The following is a 22,746-nucleotide window of genomic DNA, read 5'->3' on the forward strand; positions in this document are numbered from 1 at the left end:
ACCGACCTGCACCCGCAGAGCCGCACTCCACATAGAGAATGGAGCCTCCAGCACAGACCTCCACCCTCAGAGCCACACTCCACATAGAGAATAATGGAGATTCCAGCACCGACCTCCACATAGAGAACATTGGAGCCTCCGGCACCGACCTCCATATAGAGAATAATGGAGCCTCTGGCACCGACTTTCACCCGCAGGGCCGCACTCCACATACATGGCTGCTCTCAGTGCTGTGAGCACAGGACCTGTGATGAGGTCACAGGAGGGGAGGAGACAGGGGTCACATGATCAGGGGCCCTGACACCTTCCCTTCTGTGATCACATGACAAGACTTTGCATGGTATCAGCAACACCAGCGTTCAGGCTAAATTGTAGGTGCTGCTGGTAGCAGAGCACATAATGCCGCCCCCACGTACACTCACTGTCAGGTGGGGAGAAGATGGAGTGCGGAGCAGCAGGAATATGTCCGTGGGGGCTTTCGAGGACAAGCTGCTGGTGTGAGGTGAGCGGAGCGCAAGATCCTTTCTCCGTGTGGCAGTTTTGTGCTGCAACTGCTGTTTCCCCCCTGCCAGCAGTCTCTGGCTCCGCCCTCAAAGAACCCTCTAGGGTGCCGCAGCGCTGCCTGCCGCCTTGCCAGCAAATTTAAAGTGCCGGCATTATCTGGCAAACGACCAGAGGAGCGGGCGCCCAGGCAACGACCCATAAGTGCATTAAAATGGCGGCCCAGCGGGAAAATGCCCGGTTAGGTAAGTGGCCAATCCGGGCCTGCATATTACCCCCATCCTGGTAGATGTCTCCATCCTAGTATATGCCCCCCCATCCTGGTATATGCCCCCCCATCCTGGTATATGCCTCCCCATCCTAGTATATGCCCCCCCCATCCTGGTATATGCCTCCCCATTCTAGTATATGCCCCCCCATCCTGGTATATGACCTCCCATCCTAGTATATGCCTCCCCATCCTAGTATATGCCGTCTCCATCCTAGTATATGCCCCCCCATCCTGGTATATGCCCCCCCATCCTAGTATATGCCCTCCCCATCCTGGTATATGCCTCCCCATCCTAGTATATGCCCCCCCGTCCTAGTATATGCCTCCCCATCCTAGTATATGCCCCACCATCCTGGTATATGCCTCCCCATCCAAGTATATGCCCCCCCCATCCTGGTATATGACCTCCCATCCTAGTATATCCTCCCCCATCCTAGTATATGCCCCCATCCTGGTATATGCTCCCTCGTCCTAATATATGCTCCCCCATCCTGGTATATGCCCCCCCATCCTGGTATATACCCCTGCATCCTGATATATGCTCCCCCATCCTAGTATATGCTTCATGATCTTGGTGTATGTCCCTACCTCCTGGTATATGCTCCCTCGTCCTAATATATGCTCCCTCGTCCTGGTATATGCTCCCTCGTCCTAGTATATGCTCCCCCATCCTGGTATATGCCCCCCCGTCCTAGTATATGCCCCCCCATCCTGGTATATGCTCCCCCGTCCTGGTATATGCTCCCCCATCATGGCATATGCTCCCTATCTTGGTATATGTGTAGGAAGATGGACCAGACCAGTGCTACCTCTCTTGCGTCGGTTCCGGAACTATTGGGGATATGACCATTGTTGCCGGGGGGACAGACCTTTGCACCCAACTGTAAGGGGTGTGACAGAGATAAAAGAGTCTGTCGCGGTAAAACAGGACACTTGGTGTGAAGACAGAGCAAGCAGCAGGAGAAGGTTGATTTCCTCTCCGTGGAGCCATGCAATAATTCAGGCCCGCGCTGCAGCTCCCCAGCCCATACACACACTGACTGTGAGCAACTTATTTGTGTGTGTCTGTTGACTCCAGTGACTGAAAATCCATCCCGCACCTCTCCGCTGACTGCCACGGGCGCGTGGCCTAATTCTGACTAAGTAAATCATACAGAGCCGGGTTACTTCACCCCAGCCTCCGTCACTGAACTGAGTGACACTCCAGCGGCGCCACATACTTCACACCACGTTCGTCGCTCTGGGAACGCAAAAGGGCTGTGGAGTCGGTAAGCCAAATCTGCGACTCCGACTCCCACATATATTGCTTATATTTAAGTGAAAAATTTATTGTAGTACAATGTGAACATCAGACAATCGTTTCTATGATCCAATAATCAAGATATTTAGATAGAACATAATATATTTATTGGAATACAACTTTAGAACACAAAAAACTGTAATAAATTGTAAATATGTAATACACTGTATACATGTACATGTATACGGTACAGACCAAAGTTTGGACACACCTTCTCATTCAAAGAGTTTTCTTCATTTTCATGACTATGAAAATTGTAGATTCACTCTGAAGGCATCAAAACTATGAATTAATACATGTGGAATTATATAATGTGTGAAACAACTGAAAATATGTCTTATATTCTAGGTTCCTCAAAGTAGCCACCTTTTGCTTTGATTACTGCTTTGCACACTCTTGGCATTCTCTTGATGAGCTTTAAGAGGTAGTCACTGGAAATGGTCTTCCAACAGTCTTGAAGGAGTTCCCAGAGATGCTTAGCACTTGTTGGCCCTTTTGCCTTCACTCTGCGGTCCAGCTCACCCCAAACCATCTCGATTGGGTTCAGGTCTGGTGACTGTGGAGGCCAGGTCATCTGGCGTAGCACCCCATCACACTCCTTCTTGGTCAAATAGCCCTTACACAGCCTGGAGGTGTGTTTGGGGTCATTGTCCTGTTGAAAAATAAATGATGGTCCAACTAAACGCAAACCGGATGGAATAGCATGCCGCTGCAAGATGCTGTGGTAGCCATGCTGGTTCAGTATGCCTTCAATTTTGAATAAAGAGAATAGTGGAGGCTCCAGCACCGAACTCCACCCGCACTCCACATAGAGAATAATGGAGCCTCCAGCACTGACCTCCACCCGCAGAGCGTCACTCCACATAGAGAATAATGGAGCCTTCGGCACAGATCTCCACCCGCAGAGCCACACTCCACCCGCAGAGCCACACTCCACATAGAGAATAATGGAGCCTCCGACACAGACCTCCACCTGCAGAGCCTCACTCCACATAGAGAATAATGGAGCCTCCGGCACAGACCTCCACCCGCAGAGCCGCACTCTACATAGAGAATAATGGAGCCTCCAGCACCGACCTCCACCCGCACTCCACATAGAGAATAATGGGGCCTCCGGCACCAACCTCCACCCGCAGAGCCGCACTCCACAGAGAATAATGGAGTCTCCAACACCGACATCCACCCGCAGAGCCACAATCCAGAGAATAATGGAGCCTCCGGCACCGACCTCCACCCGCACTCCACATAGAGAATAATGGAGCCTCCAGCACTGACCTCCACTCCACATAGAGAATAGAGGAGCCTCCAGCACCGACCTCCACCCGCACTCCACATAGAGAATAATGGGGCCTCCAGCACCTACCTCCACTCGCAGACCCGCACTCCACATAGAGAATAATGGAGCCTCTGGCACCGACCTCCACCCGAAGAGCCACACTCCACATAGAGAATAATGGGGCCTCCAGCACCGACCTCCACCCGCAGAGCCGCACTGCACAGAACTCCACCCGAAGAGCCACACTCCACAGAGAGAATAATGGAGCCTCCGGCACAGAACTCCACCCACAGAGCTGCACTCCACATAGAGAATAATGGAGCCTCTGGCACCGACCTCCACCCGCATTCCACATAGAGAATAATGGGGCCTCCGGCACCAACCTCCACCCGCAGAGCCGCACTCCACATAGAGAATAATGGAGCCTCCGGCACAGACCTCCACCTGCAGAGCCACACTCCACATAGAGAATAATGGAGCCTCCGGCACAGACCTCCACCTGCAGAGCCACACTCCACAAAGAGAATAATGGAGCCTCCGGCACAGACCTCCACCCGCAGAGCCTCACTCCACATAGAGAATAATGGAGCCTCCGGCACAGACCTCCACCTGCAGAGCCACACTCCACATAGAGAATAATGGAGCCTCCAGCACCGACCTCCACCTGCAGAGCCGCACTCTACGTAGAGAATAATGGATCTTCCAGCACCGACCTCCACCCGCAGAGCCACACTCCACAAAGATCATAATGGAGCCTCCAGCACCGACCTCCACCCGCAGAGCCGCACTCCACATAGAGAATAATGGAGCCTCCAGCACCGACCTCCGCCCGCAGAGCCCCACTCCACATAGAGAATAATGGAGCCTCCGGCACGACCTCCACCCGCAGAGCCACACTCCACATAGAGAATAATGGAGCCTCCGGCACGACCTCCACCCGCAGAGCCACACTCCACATAGAGAATAATGGAGCCTCCGGCACAGACCTCCACCTGCAGAGCCACACTCCACATAGAGAATAATGGAGCCTCCGGCACAGACCTCCACCTGCAGAGCCACACTCCACAAAGAGAATAATGGAGCCTCCGGCACAGACCTCCACCCGCAGAGCCTCACTCCACATAGAGAATAATGGAGCCTCCGGCACAGACCTCCACCTGCAGAGCCACACTCCACATAGAGAATAATGGAGCCTCCAGCACCGACCTCCACCTGCAGAGCCGCACTCTACGTAGAGAATAATGGATCTTCCAGCACCGACCTCCACCCGCAGAGCCACACTCCACAAAGATCATAATGGAGCCTCCAGCACCGACCTCCACCCGCAGAGCCGCACTCCACATAGAGAATAATGGAGCCTCCAGCACCGACCTCCGCCCGCAGAGCCCCACTCCACATAGAGAATAATGGAGCCTCCGGCACGACCTCCACCCGCAGAGCCACACTCCACATAGAGAATAATGGAGCCTCCGGCACGACCTCCACCCGCAGAGCCACACTCCACATAGAGAATAATGGAGCTTCCAGCATCGACCTCCACATAGAGAACATTGGAGCCTCCGGCACCGACCTCCATATAGAGAATAATGGAGCCTCTGGCACCGACTTTCACCCGCAGGGCCGCACTCCACGTACATGGCTGCTCTCAGTGCTGTGCGCACAGGACCTGTGATGAGGTCACAGGAGGGGAGGAGACAGGGGTCACATGATCAGGGGCCCTGACACCTTCCCTTCTGTGATCACATGACAAGACTTTGCACGGTATCAGCAACACCAGCGTTCAGGCTAAATTGTAGGTGCTGCTGGTAGCAGAGCACATAATGCAGCCCCCACGGACACTCACTGTCAGGTGGGGAAAAGATGGAGTGCGGAGCAGCAGGAATACGTCCGTGGGGGCTTTGGAGGACAAGCTGCTGGTGTGAGGTGAGCGGAGCGCAAGATCCTTTCTCCGTGTGGCAGTTTTGTGCTGCAACTGCTGTTTCCCCCCTGCCAGCAGTCTCTGGCTCCGCCCTCAAAGAACCCTCTAGGGTGCCGCAGCGCTGCCTGCCGCCTTGCCAGCAAATTTAAAGTGCCGGCATTATCTGGCAAACGACCAGAGGAGCGGGCGCCCAGGCAACGACCCATAAGTGCATTAAAATGGCGGCCCAGCGGGAAAATGCCCGGTTAGGTAAGTGGCCAATCCGGGCCTGTATATTACCCCCATCCTGGTAGATGTCTCCATCCTAGTATATGCCCCCCCCATCCTGGTATATGCCCCCCCCATCCTGGTATATGCCTCCCCATCCTGGTATATGCCTCCCCATCCTAGTATATGCCCCCCCATCCTAGTATATGACCTCCCATCCTAGTATATGCCCCTCCATCCTAGTATATGCTCCCCCGTCCTGGTATATGCCCCCCCCATCCTGGTATATGCCTCCCCATCCTAGTATATGCTCCCCCGTCCTGGTATATGCTCCCCCATCATGGCATATGCTCCCTATCCTAGTATACGCTCCCTATCTTGGTATATGTGTAGGAAGATGGACCAGGCCAGTGCTACCTCTCTTGCGTCGGTTCCGGAACTTTTGGGGATATGACCATTGTTGCCGGGGGGACAGACCTTTGCACCCAACTGTAGGGGGTGTGACAGAGATAAAAGAGTCGGTCGCGGTAAAACAGGACACTTGGTGTGAAGACAGAGCAAGCAGCAGGAGAAGGTTGATTTCCTCTCCGTGGAGCCATGCAATAATTCAGGCCCGCGCTGCAGCTCCCCAGCCCATACACACACTGACTGTGAGCAACTTATTTGTGTGTGTCTGTTGACTCCAGTGACTGAAAATCCATCCCGCACCTCTCCGCTGACTGCCACGGGCGCAATGCCTAATTCTGACTAAGTAAATCATACAGAGCCGGGTTACTTCACCCCAGCCTCCGTCACTGAACTGAGTGACACTCCAGCGGCGCCACATACTTCACACCACGTTCGTCGCTCTGGGAACGCAAAAGGGCTGTGGAGTCGGTAAGCCAAATCTGCGACTCCGACTCCCACATATATTGCTTATATTTAAGTGAAAAATTTATTGTAGTACAATGTGAACATCAGACAATCGTTTCTATGATCCAATAATCAAGATATTTAGATAGAACATAATATATTTATTGGAATACAACTTTAGAACACAAAACTGTAATAAATTGTAAATATGTAATACACTGTATACATGTACATGTATACGGTACAGACCAAAGTTTGGACACACCTTCTCATTCAAAGAGTTTTCTTCATTTTCATGACTATGAAAATTGTAGATTCACTCTGAAGGCATCAAAACTATGAATTAATACATGTGGAATTATATAATGTGTGAAACAACTGAAAATATGTCTTATATTCTAGGTTCCTCAAAGTAGCCACCTTTTGCTTTGATTACTGCTTTGCACACTCTTGGCATTCTCTTGATGAGCTTTAAGAGGTAGTCACTGGAAATGGTCTTCCAACAGTCTTGAAGGAGTTCCCAGAGATGCTTAGCACTTGTTGGCCCTTTTGCCTTCACTCTGCGGTCCAGCTCACCCCAAACCATCTCGATTGGGTTCAGGTCTGGTGACTGTGGAGCCCAGGTCATCTGGCGTAGCACCCCATCACACTCCTTCTTGGTCAAATAGCCCTTACACAGCCTGGAGGTGTGTTTGGGGTCATTGTCCTGTTGAAAAATAAATGATGGTCCAACTAAACGCAAACCGGATGGAATAGCATGCCGCTGCAAGATGCTGTGGTAGCCATGCTGGTTCAGTATGCCTTCAATTTTGAATAAATCCCCAACAGTGTCACCAGCAAAGCACACCCACACCATCACACCTCCTCCTCCATGCTTCACAGTGGGAACCAGGCATGTAGAGTCCATCCATTCACCTTTTCTGCTTCGCACAAAGACACGGTGGTTGGAACCAAAGATCTCAAATTTGGACTCATCAGACCAAAGCACAGATTTCCACTGGTCTAATGTCCATTCCTTGTGCTCTATAGCCCAAACAAGTCTCTTCTGCTTGTTACCTGTCCTTAGCAGTGGTTTCCTAGCAGCTATTTTACCATGACGGCCTGCTGCACAAAGTCTCCTCTTAACAGTTGTTGTAGAGATGTGTCTGCTGCTAGAACTCTGTGTGGCATTGACCTGGTCTCTAATCTGAGATGCTGTTAACCGTTAACCTGCGATTTCTGAGGCTGGTGACTCGGATGAACTTATCCTCCACAGCAGAGGTGACTCTTGGTCTTCCTTTCCTGGGGAGGTCCTCATGTGAGCCAGTTTCTTTGTAGCGCTTGATGGTTTTTGCCACTGCACTTGGGGACACTTTCAAAGTTTTCCCAATTTTTCGGACTGACTGACCTTCATTTCTTAAAGTAATGATGGCCACTCGTTTTTCTTTACTCAGCTGCTTTTTTCTTGCCATAATACAAACCCTAACAGTCTATTCAGTAGGACTATCAGCTGTGTATCCACCAGACTTCTGTACAACACAACTGATGTTCCCAACCTCATTTATAAGGCAAGAAATCCCACTTATTAAACCTGACAGGGCACACCTGTGAAGTGAAAACCATTTCCGGTGACTACCTCTTGAAGCTCATCAAGAGAATGCCAAGAGTGTGCAAAGCAGAAATCAAAGCAAAAGGTGGCTACTTTGAGGAACCTAGAATATAAGACACAGTATTTTCAGTTGTTTCACACTTTTTTGTTAATTATATAATTCCACATGTGTTAATTCATAGTTTTGATGCCTTCAGAGTGAATCTACAATTTTCATAGTCATGAAAATAAAGAAAACGCTTTGATTGAGAATGTGTGTCCAAACTTTTAGTCTGTACTGTGTGTGTGTGTGTATGTGTATATATATATATATATATATATATATACACTCACTGGCCACTTTATTAGGTACACCATGCTAGTAAGGGGTTGGACCCCCTTTTGCCTTCAGAACTGCCTCAATTCTTCGTGGCAGAGATTCAACAAGGTGCTGGAAGCATTCCTCAGAGATTTTGGACCATATTGACATGATGGCATCACACAGTTGGCGCAGATTTGTCGGCTGCACATCCCTGATGCGAATCTCCCGTTCCACCACATCCCAAAGATGCTCTATTGGATTGAGATCTGGTGACTGAGGAGGCCATTTGAGTACAGTAAACTCATTGTCATGTTCAAGAAACCAATCTGAGATGATTCGAGCTTTATGACATGGCGCATTATCCTGCTGAAAGTAGCCATCAGATGTTGGGTACATTGTGGTCATAAAGGGATGGACATGGTCAGCAACAATACTCAGGTTGGCTGTGGCGTTGCAACGATGCTCAATTGGTACCAAGGGGCCCAAAGAGTGCCCAGAAAAAATTCCCCACACCATGACACCACCACCACCAGCCTGAACCGTTGATACAAGGCAGGATGGATCCATGCTTTCATGTTGTTTACGCCAAATTCTGACCCTACCATCCGAATGTCGCAGCAGAAATCGAGACTCATCAGACCAGGCAACGTTTTTCCAATCTTCTACTGTCCAATTTCGATGAGCTTGTGCAAATTGTAGCCTCAGTTTCCTGTTCTTAGCTGAGAGGAGTGGTACCCAGTGTGGTCTTCTGCTGCTGTAGCCCATCTGCCTCAAAGTTCGACGCACTGTGCGTTCAGAGATGCTCTTCTGCCTACCTTGGTTGTAACGGGTGGCAATTTGAGTCACTGTTGCCTTTCTATCAGCTCGAACCAGTCTGCCCATTCTCCTCTGACCTCTGGCATCAACATGGCATTTCCGGCCACAGAACTGCCGCTCACTGGATTTTTTTTCTTTTTCGGCCCATTCTCTGTAAACCCTAGAGATGGTTGTGCGTGAAAATCCCAGTAGATCAGCAGTTTCTGAAATTCTCAGACCAGCCCTTCTGGCACCAACAATCATGCCACGTTCAAAGGCACTCAAATCACCTTTCTTCCCCATACTGATGCTCGGTTTGAACTGCAGGAGATTGTCTTGACCATGTCTACATGCCTAAATGCACTGAGTTGCCGCCATGTGATTGGCTGATTAGAAATTAAGTCTTAACACACAGTTGGACAGGTGTACCTAATAAAGTGGCCAGTGAGTGTATGTGTATGTGTATATATATATATATATATATATATATATATATATATATATATATATATACTGTGAGGTAGCGCTGTCCTTCAGGGTTAGGGGACACTCGCTTGGCAGCGAATAAGTCACATCCAGCACAGGTTTTCATAAAGCAGTATAATCCATGCGGTTTATTTCAGCTTCACAAACCGTCACAGCAACAGAAAACAGCATAAAGTCAGCATTGCGTCCATTACAGAGTTCAGCTCTGTTATCCTTGCATCACAGAAATTATGCACTGTTCAATGCGCAGGCTTTCTAGCCACCAAGTTATCTCACCCACGTCAGGGTTGCCTCGTGCTGTTTCACCATGCTGCACGTTTATTCCCTCCAGGGAACTAACAGGCACACATCGCCATTACACACAGCGTCCACATGTGCTGTCAGGCAGGAAGCCCTATGTCAGCGGGACCTTCCTCTCTGGACCAATCGGGTCCCTGCATTCACTCACTTGTGACCAGACCTCAAGTACCTTATATGGTCCATAACCACACCCACAGGTGATCACATGGCTATGACCTCACCCAAGGTCCTATTGCAGACAACCACACACAGGCTTCCCTGACACATTGTAACAGAACGTACTAGTCAGCAGTACCTCTGCTGATCATTATGATCTTTCAGTATCCTACACCTATCAGGGCAATGGAAATGTTTATACGGCTGTCCTGGGACACCCACACAGCGCCCCCTAGTGGACACAGCGGTCACTGCACCACAATACACATACACTAACACACTATGACTTATCTCGGCTAAGATAAAGCCTAGATCCTCAGGCTACATTCACACTATGGGCGTAGCCAGGATCAAACCTGGGGGAGGGGGCAGAATCTCAAACTGTTCCGCAGAATTTCATACTGCACACCTCAGCTGCTGCAGAACCTCATACTGCACACCCCTACACTTGAAAATAAAGCCTGCACCTTATGAAGATGTGGTGATGAATGCAGTCTATTTATTCCAACTATCAGTTGATGTTGATGTTACTGAAGACGAGCAATGCCTGTCCTGGGCGTCCTTTTGGGCAGCTATGAGGTGTACCTGACTGGTGCTAAAAAAAAGGAGTGTTAGTCTGTGTGCTATCCGGCTTTCATTCTTTTTGGTACAGATATGATATGGATAGACAGATATGGATAAATGGATATATAGATAAAAGCAGATTAGAAATCTGCTCTGCTATTGAAAACATTATCTATGAGCTCAAAAACCTTTCAGGTGATGCAGTTTTTTAAAAAGCTGATCTGCTTTTGCAACTGAAAAACGTATCCTCAAAAAACGCAGGAAAAACGCTGTGTGTGAATGTAGCCTTAGATCAGGACTAGAACAGTCATTTATAGGACATTTCATAACTTTCCCAAATTCCTATGAAAAAATATTCAGCATATTCTGCATTGAACCCAATTTATTATATATTTTCGGAGTCGGTCCATTTTATACCGACTCCAACTCCACCAAAATGAGCACCGACTCCGACTCCACAGCCCTGCAAAACTTCGCCTAGGAGAGCCAGGATATGCCACTTCGGTCAGGAGATGATGAAGATGCACCCCATGACCACTGCATTAGAAGCCGAGGTGGCCATGATGGATCTAGATGGAGAAGCCAGAGATTCAGTTATGTTACGACCCCCCAGAGAGCGAGTGCTACAAATTTTGGAGGAGTCCCATGGGGACCCCACAGATGTAGGGGAGTTAAGGATGCGTCTATTTAGCCATATGCATAGGGAGGGGGAAACGGTGACTCAGTGCATGAACACTCTTCATGAGATCCATACTGCTATCATTAGAAAGGACGGCATAGTCGTAGGGCCTACTGACGTATTGCTGTGAGATCAACCGGTGACAGGCTTGCGGGACGTGCTGATGAAACAGGCTTTGCAGGAGCGCTTGCGGGTGAATCCTCACATGACCTTTTCTGAGATAGGAAGCAAAGCACGCACACACGAGCAGGAGCAGGGAGTGACAGTCCTGGTAGGGAAGGTCCAAAGCGGAGAGGTATCTGTAAACATGATCACTGAACCACAATGGGTGGATGAATTGCAGAAAGAAATTCAGGATATTGGAGGAGAGTTGGCTGATGTAAAGAAGTCGGGAGGTACCTTAAATCCGCCAGGGGGCAGAGATGACCCCGAACCCTGGTTTGAAACAAGGATGTTCCATCGAGAGAGACCCCTCACCTGTTATAATTGTGGAGAAATTGGACATATGGCTCGGGAGTGCCCACGATGGGGTAGGCCCCTTCAACGTCACCCGTTAAACTAGAGGGCTCCGAGCCCTGGGGACACCGCCCAGTTGCCTGAACAGTCATGAAGGAGTAACAGAAGTCCCACACATCTAGTCTCTACATGCGTTCTCGTTTGGGCTGAATTGGACAATCGAGCAGTATGTTGTCTGGTAGATACTGGCTCGCTGGTTACTACGATGCCTGAAACTAACTTTCGGTGACACTTTCCTGAAGCAATGCGGCCTGAGTGGGGCCCAGTGATAAAGTTGACAGCTGCCAATCACTTACCCTTTCCGGTCGCAGGAGTGGTCTGGATGCAAATAGCCATCTATGACAAAGATCTGGGTCGGAAGGGAGTGGTGTTGACCATTGGAGAAACAGGTAACGGACATGCCGTCACCCTGGGCATGAACGTGCTGAAAGAGTTCAGCAGTCTTCTCATCAGTGAGCCCTCAGACGTCACCCTGAAGCAGTGGAGCCCGCACACTCCCCAAAGGAGAGAGTTCCAACAGTTAATCCGCATGGCTCAAGCTCAGGGGACCTTGTTGTGAGTTCATTTTCCCCTTCTTCACTGAGGTCTGGGGAACCCCCTATTCTGGTAAAGGAAGGTAATGAGCCTGATTATCAGGCACCTGAGTCTAATGAGGATGACTGGCTGAGTGGAGTCACTGACTGGATATAAGGCTGCCGACGCCCTCCTGCCCTGCGGGTGATTTCTCTGTGGACTTCTAGGACACCAGTCTGATTCCTGCTTCCCTAAAGCTAAGTTTCTGCTTTGCCTGTTTGCATTTGTGTTTTGTTTTTGTTTTCCTTGCTTTTCTGGATTCTGTCATTCCCTGCTGGATGAGCTGAATCTCCTTTTGCCGGTTGCTCTGTCTTCAGAATATTCCTGAGTACTGACATAGCTTTTTGAAGCCTACCGTCTTCAGGGCCTTTTTCACTGTCAGTCTGTTGGCTCTTATTTTCATAGGGTTTTTCAAGGATTGCAGACAGCAGCCTTCCTGTCCTTTCCTATCTAGGTAGTTTTGGGCCCCGTCTTTGCTCAGTCTATCTTTCTGTCTGTGTTAGTGTTTTCATCTTGCTTCACCGTCATTATATGTTGAGGCTGCTTATTGCTTTGGGGTCTGCTCTGGGGCAGTTTAGATTTCCCCTTTCTTTCTTTAGGCCTATTTTATTCTCCGGCTGTGATCGAGGGGTCTAGGGCATCGTAGGAACCCCCACGGCTACTGTTAGTTGTTGTGATAGGATCAGGGGTCTGCAATCCGATAGCTGCCAACCTCTCTGGTTTTCTGGACTTAGCTAGCATTTTTGTTTTTGCCTCCTACGGTGACTCAATCATAACAGAATCACCCGCCATACCGCAGATCCTAGGGTACTCAATAGCAGGAAAGAATTGTGTTTAAAAAAAAAAAAAGTGTGTGTATATTATTTCCTCTATATCTCTGAGGCCGTAGGGGGAATTTTTTTTTCTCTCAATGGAGATAAAGCAATTGTCTGATCGTGTGGAGCAGCTCGCTGCGGAAGTGCTGGCAATTTCCGCCTACCTTGCTCGTTCGCATGCTGTTGAACCAAAGATCCCTACACCTGATGTATTTTTTGGGGATCGATCTAAATTTTTGAGTTTCAAAAATAATTGTAAATTATTTTTTGCCTTGAAGCCTAACTCGTCAGGGAGCTCCGCGCAGCAGGTTAAAATTGTCATCTCTTTGCTGCGTGGCGATCCCCAGGATTGGGCGTTTTCTTTGAAACCAGATGATCCTATTCTGACTAATGTGAACGCATTCTTTCAAGCTTTGGGGTTGTTGTATGATGAACCTAATGCTATTGATCAGGCTGAAAAGACCCTGTTGGCATTAAACCAGGGTCAAGATTCTACAGAGTTGTACTGTCAAAAGTTCCGAAAGTGGGCGGTCCTTACTACCTGGAATGATAATGCCTTGGCTGCTCTCTTTCGGAAGGGTTTGTCAGAAGCCGTAAAAGATACTATGGTGGGATTTCCTGTTCCCTCTGGTCTGGACGATTCTATGTCATTAGCCATTCAGGTTGATCGGCGTTTACGTGAACGCAGGATTGCACGAGAGGTGTTGCCACCGGTTGAACTGACGTCTGAACCTATGCAATGTGATAGAGTTTTGTCTAAGGCGCAATGTCAGGAGTTCAGAAGGCGTAATAAGCTGTGTTTTTTCTGTGGAGATGCCTCGCATATTATTTCTGTTTGTCCTAAACAAGAGAAACGCTTTGCACACACGTTTTCTGTTGGTGGTGTTCAACCTAAGTTTCTTCTGGCAATTACTCTGATCTGCTCCCTGTCCACATTTTCCGCCAAGGCTTTTGTGGATTCGGGAGCAGCGCTAAACATAATGGACTTGGATTTTGCTAAACGTTGTGGATTTCCGATGACACCTCTGCAGACGCCTATCCCTTTGAGGGGGATTGATGCTACTCCTTTGGCTAAAAATAAACCTCAGTTTTGGACCCAGGTGGTCATGCGGGTCGCCCCAGACCATCAAGAAAATTGCAGATTTTTGGTGTTGCATGGTCTGCATGATGCCGTTGTTCTGGGGTTTCCCTGGTTGCAAATTCATAATCCAGTTTTGGATTGGAAGTCTGTGTCTGTGGTGAGTTGGGGTTGTCGGTGTGCCTTTAGTGAGGCTCCGGTTTTTTTCCACCTCTCCTCAGTCGCATGATGTTCCTGACTATTTGGCGGACTTTCATGATGTATTTAGTGATAATGAGTCTGCGTCCTTGCCTCCTCATAGGAGTTATGACTGTGCAATTGAACTAAGCCCGGGGTGTAAATTTCCCAAGGGTCGGCTCTTCAATTTATCTGTACCCGAGCACGAGGCTATGCGGTCCTATATTAAGGAGGCGTTGGAGAAGGGTCATATTAGACCATCCTCTTCACCCTTAGGTGCCGGTTTTTTTTTTGTGGCCAAAAAGGATGGTTCTTTAAGGCCTTGTATTGAATATTGTGCCCTCAATAAAATTACTATTAAATATCAGTATCCGTTACCCCTGATTTCGGATCTATTCTCTAGAGTTAGAGGTGCTTGCTGGTTTACCAAGCTTGACCTCAGGGGGGCGTATAATCTTATCCGCATTAAGCAGGGGGATGAATGGAAGACGGCGTTTAATACTCCGGAGGGACATTTTGAGTACCTGGTGATGCCTTTTGGGCTCACTAATGCCCCTTCTGTCTTCCAGTGCTTCATGAACGATATTTTCCGAGACTTTGTCGATAAATTTTTGATTATCTATCTGGATGATATTTTGATCTTCTCCAAGGATTGGGATTCTCATGTGGAACATATTCGGACTGTATTCCGGATCTTGAGGGAGAATTCCCTGTATGTCAAAGGATCGAAATGCATTTTTGGAGTACAGAGGATTTCAGTTTTGGGATTTATTTTGTCTCCGTCAACTATTGAAATGGACCCGGCCAAGGTACAGGCCATTTATGATTGGGTTCAGCCCACTTCTTTGAAGGCCCTCCTGAAGTTTTTGGGGTTTGCTAATTTTTATCGGAAATTTATAGCAAAATTTTCTAGTATTGCCAAGCCATTGACTGATCTGACTAAGAAGGGTGCTGATGTGTTGAATTGGTCTCCGGAGGCTGTTGCTTCCTTTCAGGAGCCACTCTTCTAGCTGCTTTCCAGAGCCATTGTCCTCCACCTGGTCGGAAGAGACCAAGGGCTCTGCTGCCTGCAATGAGTTGTTATTAACAGTGAGCAGCTTGGCAACTGTGGCGTACCGAGGTATTGTGGCTTCCTCCTCCCCACAGTTCAAAAGGCGTACAGGTACTCTCCCCTTTTGTACATCAACCACCCCTCTGGCTGTCAGGACAGTGGGCCTACTTTCGGAGTATACCGGTTCCACCAATGCCTGGTAATCCCTCCCTCTAAGGCCTATAGCTGCCCGACACCATATCAACATTTCACTCCTGGGGGGTATTACAATGGGGAAAGCATCACTCACTCTGACGCTGCCAATCTCTCCACCAGAGAGTTCTACCTGTTGTCTTTGCATCAGGGCTCGGATCTCCTTCTGCAGGACTCGTTGGTCACCAGAACCAGCAGTCTCAGCCACCTGTTGCAACAAGACAATAACCTCGGACAGACAGTTTTCAATTACATTTGTACCAAGAGTCATCATGGGATTACATTCACGTCGATCAATATCAACAATTATCAGACCTTGTGATTTTAGTTCTACCCGCCCCACTTTAACAGTAATTTCCTTGCATCCAATCTGCGGCAAGGTATGACCATTACTAGCAACTACTGTTAGTTCATCAGCCACGGGTGAGTTCAGAATCAGCCCAATATCTCTTGTACAGAATGTACGGCATAGTGGTCACCTGGGAGCCAGTGTCCAGCAAAGCATTCATGGGGATGCCGTCAATCACCACAGGAAGGATAGGTCTCCCTCCCACATAATTGGCTCTCCAGTTCCTCGGGCCTGCTGAACCTACTCCTGGGGGTTGGCCCTTTGCCCCAGGGGTTGCTCGTTTAAAGGACAGTACCTTACAAGATGACCTGCATTGTAGCAGCGACGACAGATGGGACGTCCGTCCTGGTCATAGCGATCATTGTTCCTTCCTCGAAGTGGCGGGGTTCTCCTCCTCCGGAGTCATGGGACATCCTCTGGACTGGAAGCAAGCTGGACCTTTTCTTTGGAGGACTCTTGCAGGGACTGCACGGTTTTGGTAAGTGCAGCCATTCCCTTGGTCAGCTCCTGGACCTGAAAAGGCAGCTCCTCCGTGGGGTCTTTATCCAGGGTCTGGGCATCAGCCTCCACAGGGATGGAAGGAAAAGGCGTTGTTTCCTGATGGTAGGTGATCGCTAGGTGCCTCTGGGGCGCTGGACGGCTGTCCGTGGGTTCCAGCAGTACCCGTATAGCTTTATCCTTAAAATCAGCAAAGTTTGCATGGTGAGGATGCGTAGCTGCCCCCTGTGGGTACTAGACAGGAGTCCTTCAATGAACTGCTCCTTCAACAGTTTATCTTCTTCTTTTACGCTGTCAGGATCAACTTGCTTAACTGCTCGCAGCGCCTCCTGCAGGTTGAGGACATAGTCCCTGATACTGTCTTGTGCCCTCTGTTTACAGCCAAAGAACCGCATCTTGATTTCAGCTGCAGTACGGGTGTGAAAGGTGCTCCTCAGCTTGACCAGGACCTTTGCAACAGTCTCTTTATCGGTGGCCTGCCAGACTTTCACCTCCCTCAGTGCTGCACCCGTTAACTGTCCAATCAGGATATTCACTTTCTGATCTTCAGACAGAGGGTAAACTTTAAACAAACTGCACAGTCTCTCTTTAAATTCGCTCAGGGTGTGTGACTCACCCGAGTACTGCGGTAGCCAGGCCGCTCCCGGTATGTAGGGCATAGACAGCGGCATGATGGGGACCGCTGCGGCGGGTTCTCCTCCTGGCGGTACCGTGTGATTGGCAACGGCAACGGCCGCTGCATTGCCATCTGGCGCGGACATCTTCTCCCCCCCTAGTGGACGTTGGCCCGGGCTGGGGGTTGTATGAGCTCACCGGCGGCTGCTTTGCAGGCCCGGCGCCCTAGGCCTCAGCTACTCCTCTTCTCGCGCGCTGTCCCCTCTTCCCACGCGGCACTTCACCTCTTCGTGCTCTGCGACAGGCTCCGCCCATGAAGGCCTGCCCCTTCTTCCCGCGCGCACCAAGCAGCGCGGCAATTGGCGCCAAATTCACACACAGTTCACAAACACAATCTATGGCACACAGGACCCGGGGATTCCGGACTCTGTAATCCTGTTCGTGACGCCAAATTGGGTCGCCCTCCTCAGGGCTGTGGGGTACTCGGTACCGGGCCAGTGTCAGGGGGATGTGTCACAGCAGCGGTGACCCGGTCCGTGGCCCTGGGTGCCCAAGCAATGGGGAGATGTAGTTAATGGTAGAATAGTTTGTGACGCCACCCGTGGTGTTTGGCAAGTATGGTGTTAGGCCAACGCTGCATACAGATCCGCTGGGACTGATGCTAGGGTGCAGCAAAGATGTAAAAGCTCCCCACAGGTGGAGCTGTAGTCCCAGGGCGGTGTAGATGTATCCGGCACAAGGATGTAGCAGTGCTGGAAGCGTAGGGAACAGACAAGACACAGCGGTTGCAGTTTCTGTACCTTTACTTTGTATATGCAGTCCAGGGTCCTGATTACAGATGGTGTTGGAGCAGGTTAGCCTGGAAGCAGATCAGGATTCTCTCTCAGCAGAAGGGCTGTGCAGTCTCCTTCCTAGCGCCTTGAGGTGTGAAGCACCCCAGTACTTAGTTACTCTGGATTGCCTCTCTTCGGATGTTCCTAGAACTATACTTGTATGACAGATAGCTGTAACCTCTCTCGGGGACTCCTCTCTTGAGTCCTGGCTCTCTATTCAATTGCTGTTCTGTCCCAAGTCTTTGATGGGAGCAGGGCATTTACAGCCTCCTACTCCTCTGGTATCTGTGGCAGGACCGTTAGTATCCGTACCACCGTGGAGACCAGGCTCCAGTTCGTGCGCTCTCAAGCTGGGGAGACCGCCTTCTGCAGCTCAACCTCCAGCTTCGCTCCACACGTCTGCACCCTTCACCCTCCGCAGACTCTCTGACTCCTACTTCCTCCTGGCCCTCAGAGAGCACTCCTCACCTAAATCTGGGTTCAGAGCTCCCCCTGCTGGCCAGGAATGGAACTGTGTTGCATGCATTAGGTTAACTGCTGGAGAGACCCGTCACTGCTGCCAAACCTGGCATTACCCTCCCCTGGAGGAAGGCAAAGCCAGTGTGGCGACCATACCCCTGGGGGTGCCACATTTATACATACTGAAAGCAGAAAGACAAACAAGCAGCAACAGCGGACACCGGCAGAAGAGGCCCTTGTGCAAGAACTTAATATGGGCCTTTCGCAGTCAGAGCGTGCATCATTTATACACAATTATACATGGTATGGAGGTGGAAAGAGACCTCCTTACCTCTTGGGCACAGGTTGCACCAATAATAAGTCCGCCCCTGGTCTGCAGTAAAGGCTTGTTTGGTAAAGTATCTGAAGGGCAAAACCCCAGTATTTTGTGATGTCCATGTGTTCCACACTTCAGAATGACACGCTCAGCGCTGTGCTGCTGATCGGTTGGGGGTCCAGGTCCTATGACCACCATCGATGAGTCAAAATACGGCTCCTACATGAACTGTGCGCTCAAAGCTTTCTACAGGTTGGGGCATTTTTTGTACTCCATTGAACTTTTTTTTGCTTTGTCTTCGCCTAGTAATTCACACTATTTTGCTGTTTTTATAAAAAAAAATACAGGCCAGATAATTTAAAGCGGGGGATCTCTGTCACAGGCCTCACCTATCTGTGGTCTAAAAATTGGGACATTTTTTGAGCTCAATTGAACTGTTGTTGCTGTGACTTAGCCTATTTATTCACACTCTTTTTGCTGTTTTAAAAAAATACAGGCCAGATAATTAAAAGTGGGGAATCTCTGTCACAGGCCTCACCTATCTGTGGTCTAAAAATTGGGGCATTTTTTTGGCTCAATTGAACTGTTGTTGCTGTGTCTTAAGGCCCCGTCTCACATAACGAGATCGCTAATGCGTCACTGATTTTGTGATGCAGCAGCGATCTCGCTATACGTGACATGCAGCAGTGACTGGACCCCCTGCTGGATATTGCTGATCGTGCAGGAATGTCCTGGGCCATTTTTTCGTCGTCGGCGTTCCGCTGGCCAGAGCGCATCGCTGTGTTTGATCACTGGATCATTGCTGCGTCGCTGAAGAGATCTGCCTGTTTGGCAGCTTACTAGCGATCATTTAGCAACGCACCAGTGATCCCTACCAGGTCGTATCGTTGTCGGGATCGCTGGTGCGTCGCAAAGTGAAACGGGACCCTAAGTCTAGTAATTGACATCAGTTTGCTAACAAAAAAAGGTGTTACCTACAGGCCACATATTTTAAACTGTGGATTTCACGCACACGGATCACATATAAGTTTGCTCCAAAGTCATTCATTTTTAGTGAACGTGCCAAATATTGTAGTCCATTTAAAATGGGCAAGGCATGTGGCAAGGGACTGGGAAGTGGACGTGATGGTGTATGGAGAGAGCGAGGACGTGGGCAAGCTAAAATTGGCCCACAACAAACACCCACATCTTCTCGCTTGACCTTCCTGTCACAATTGCTAGGGGACTGCAGCAGCACACCATTATTGAACCAAAAGCAGTGTCAAAAGGTTGTTGGTTGGATAGCAGATAATGCTTCCAGTCAGTTTGCCGCTGCCACCATCACCACCCTGTCTTCCACATGGTCAAATCTCAGTAGCCGTGAGTCTGGACCGCATATTCCTTCACCTTGATCCTCCTTCCACCCACCATGCAGAGCGCCCGGAGACAACTGATCCCACACTTGGACACTCCGAATAGCTATTCACTTTTCCATTTAGAGATTCGGGCCTCTCTCCCAGTGCAATTGAAGCGTGGCAAGAGGAGATCACATGTAGCAATGCCCAAATATTTGAGCAGCCACGTTCACAAGAAGATGACGGTGGAAATGTGTCACAAGAGGTGGACGATGATGAGACACAATTGCCAAAAAGTCAGGAGGAGGACCAGGTTGCGGAAGTGGAAGAAGAGGTGGTGGATGATATAGTGACTGACCCATCCTGGCAGGAGGACATGCAGAGCGAGGACAGCAGCACACAGGGGGAGGGAGGCGTAGCAGGAAGAAGCAGTGTGGTGGCCACAAACAGAAGATGGGTAACCGTTCCCTGTAACACCAACACGACGGAAGTTGCCAATACAATTGATAGGTCTTCCCGAGTCTGGTTGCTTTTTAAAGACTCTGCCGATAACCGCAAACAGGCCATTTGCACCACCTGCCATGCCCGTATCAGCAGGGGTAGCAAAACTACCAGCCTGATCACCACCAGCATGATCAGGCAAATGGCAGCAAAGAACCTGACTTTGTGGGCCAAACCCCAGGGTCCAGGAACAATGTCTGCATGTGACACCACTGCTTCTTCCTCTGTTGTGTGTGGAAGCCAATTCTCTGTCCATGGTGCCTGCGAAGATGCCTCCTGCCCTGCACCTGTCGGTGCAGACACTCAACTAGCTCCATCATCAAGCACATCCACGTCCTTGTCCCAGCGCAGCGTTCATTTGAACATACCCCAGTCCTTGGAATGCAAGTGGAAATACGCTGCCAACTCCCCACAGGCCACCCTACTAAATTCACATATTTCTCATCTGCTTGCGCTCAAAATGTTGCCTTTTAGGCTTGTGGAGGCGGAAACTTTCCGCAACCTGATTACGGCGGCCGTCCCAAGGTACTCAGTCCCCAGCCGCTACTATTTCTCCCAGTGTGCCGTCCCCGCATTACACAAGCACATGTCCCACAACATTAGCTGTGGCTTCAACAATGCTGTTACTGGGAAAGTCCACCTAACCACGGACACGTGGGCAAGTGCTTCTGGGCATTGATGGTACATCTCGCTGATGGCATACTGGGTTATCAGAGTGGAAGCCGGGACCCAGTCAGACCTTGAGATGGAACACGTCCGCCCGATGCCAAGGATTGCGGGCCCTACGTCAATCAGGGTTGCTCCCACAGTCTACAGCTCCTGCACCTCCTCCTCCTCTTCAGCCTCCATCTCCGAAATGACCACATCAGTCACAAGCTGGAAGCACTGCCTCAGCCAAGCGGAACAGGCTGTGCTGAAGCTAATATGCTTAGGTGACAAACCGCACAGTGCTGAAGAGTTGTGGACAGCTCTGAAAGAGCAGGCAGATCTGTGGCTGACACCGCTGAACCTTCAGCCAGGCATGGTCATGTGTGACAATGGCCGGAACCTGGTGGCAGCTCTCAGGTGAGGCGAGCTCACACACGTACCATGCCTGGCCCATGTGCTTAACCTCATGGTTCAGTGGTTTCTCAAAACTTACCCGGAGCTGCCGGATCTGCTTGTGAAAGTAAGCCGCCTGTGTGGCCATTTTAGAAAATCAGCTACAGTTACCGCCGCCCTTGCCGTGCTTCAGCAGCGTTTGCAGCTTCCGGCTCACCGACTGTTGTATGATAGCACCACGCATTGGAACTCTACACTGCATAAGTTGGAAAGGATTTGTGAGCACAAGAGGGCAGTTGTTGTCTACCAGCATCAACAAGGCCGTCGGTATTCAGTTCAGACTCCACACATAAGACCTCAGGAGTGGACATGGATATCAGACATATGTACCATCCTCCAAAACATCCTAATAATTAGTGTCACCATCCCTTTTCTCTGTGTTCTGAAACGCTCTCTGCTGACAATCAAAGAGGATGCATTGCAGGCATAGGACAATGAGATGGATCAAGGAACAATTCAGGGTGATTACACAGCCCAGCCTCATGTCATCCCAACATGGATTGGTTGACAGTGAGCAAGAGGAGAAGGAAGAACAGGAGCTACTTTCATCTTTATGTTGCGATGCCTTTCCCATGTGTGACCCTCGTATTCTCCAAATTTTGGGTGACAGTCATTGCTGGTTGGTGACACTTCTAGACCCTCACTACAATAAGAACTTTGTTTCTTACAGTGGCATACAGGTGTGCTAAAATGGTTCAGTACCAGAAGGCCATTGTTGCGGAATTATTAAAAAAAATTCCCATCTGAAAACGCTGGGGGCAGAGGTCACAGTTCGTTGGACAACCAAGGAGTACAGGCAAGAGAGACAAAACTCCAATCCAGCAGAGGCAGGGAACACCGGCAAAGTTCTTGGGAGAGTTTTCTCAGACCCTCCCATCGCAGTGTCCCTGAGGAGCGGGGTACTGTCACAAGGAGTGAAAAGTTTTGGAAGATGCAGCAAAAAAGGCAAATGCAATTCTAGGATGTATTAACAGAAGCATACAGTCTAGATCACGTGAAGTCATTATTGCCCTCTACTCCTCTTTGGTCCGACCTCATCTGGAATACTGTGTCCAGTTTTGGCGCCACATTTTAAAAAAGACATCAACAAACTGGAGCAAGTTCTGAAAAGAGTGACCAGAATGGTGACCGGTGTGCAAACCCT

At 49.6% G+C, this 22,746-nt stretch overlaps 1 protein-coding gene across 2 annotated transcripts in view; it reads left to right on the forward strand.

Annotated features, from left to right (window-relative positions):
- Positions 1 to 333: 333 nt before the first annotated feature.
- Positions 334 to 22,746, forward strand: part of LOC141051099 (uncharacterized) — an 82,154-nt gene continuing 59,741 nt past the window's right edge. The window contains exon 1 of one of the 2 annotated variants that reach the window (XM_073547977.1): positions 334 to 502. The gene's annotated coding sequence lies outside the window, so the exon portion shown is untranslated. Of the gene's footprint in view, positions 503 to 4,936; positions 5,272 to 22,746 lie in introns of those variants that run through there. The other variant, XM_073547976.1, reaches the window with a different exon arrangement.

Source organism: Dendrobates tinctorius, unplaced genomic scaffold, assembly GCF_039654945.1.
Source record: "Dendrobates tinctorius isolate UK_male_01 unplaced genomic scaffold, ASM3965494v1 ptg000155l, whole genome shotgun sequence".
NCBI classification, from domain to species: domain Eukaryota; kingdom Metazoa; phylum Chordata; class Amphibia; order Anura; family Dendrobatidae; genus Dendrobates; species Dendrobates tinctorius.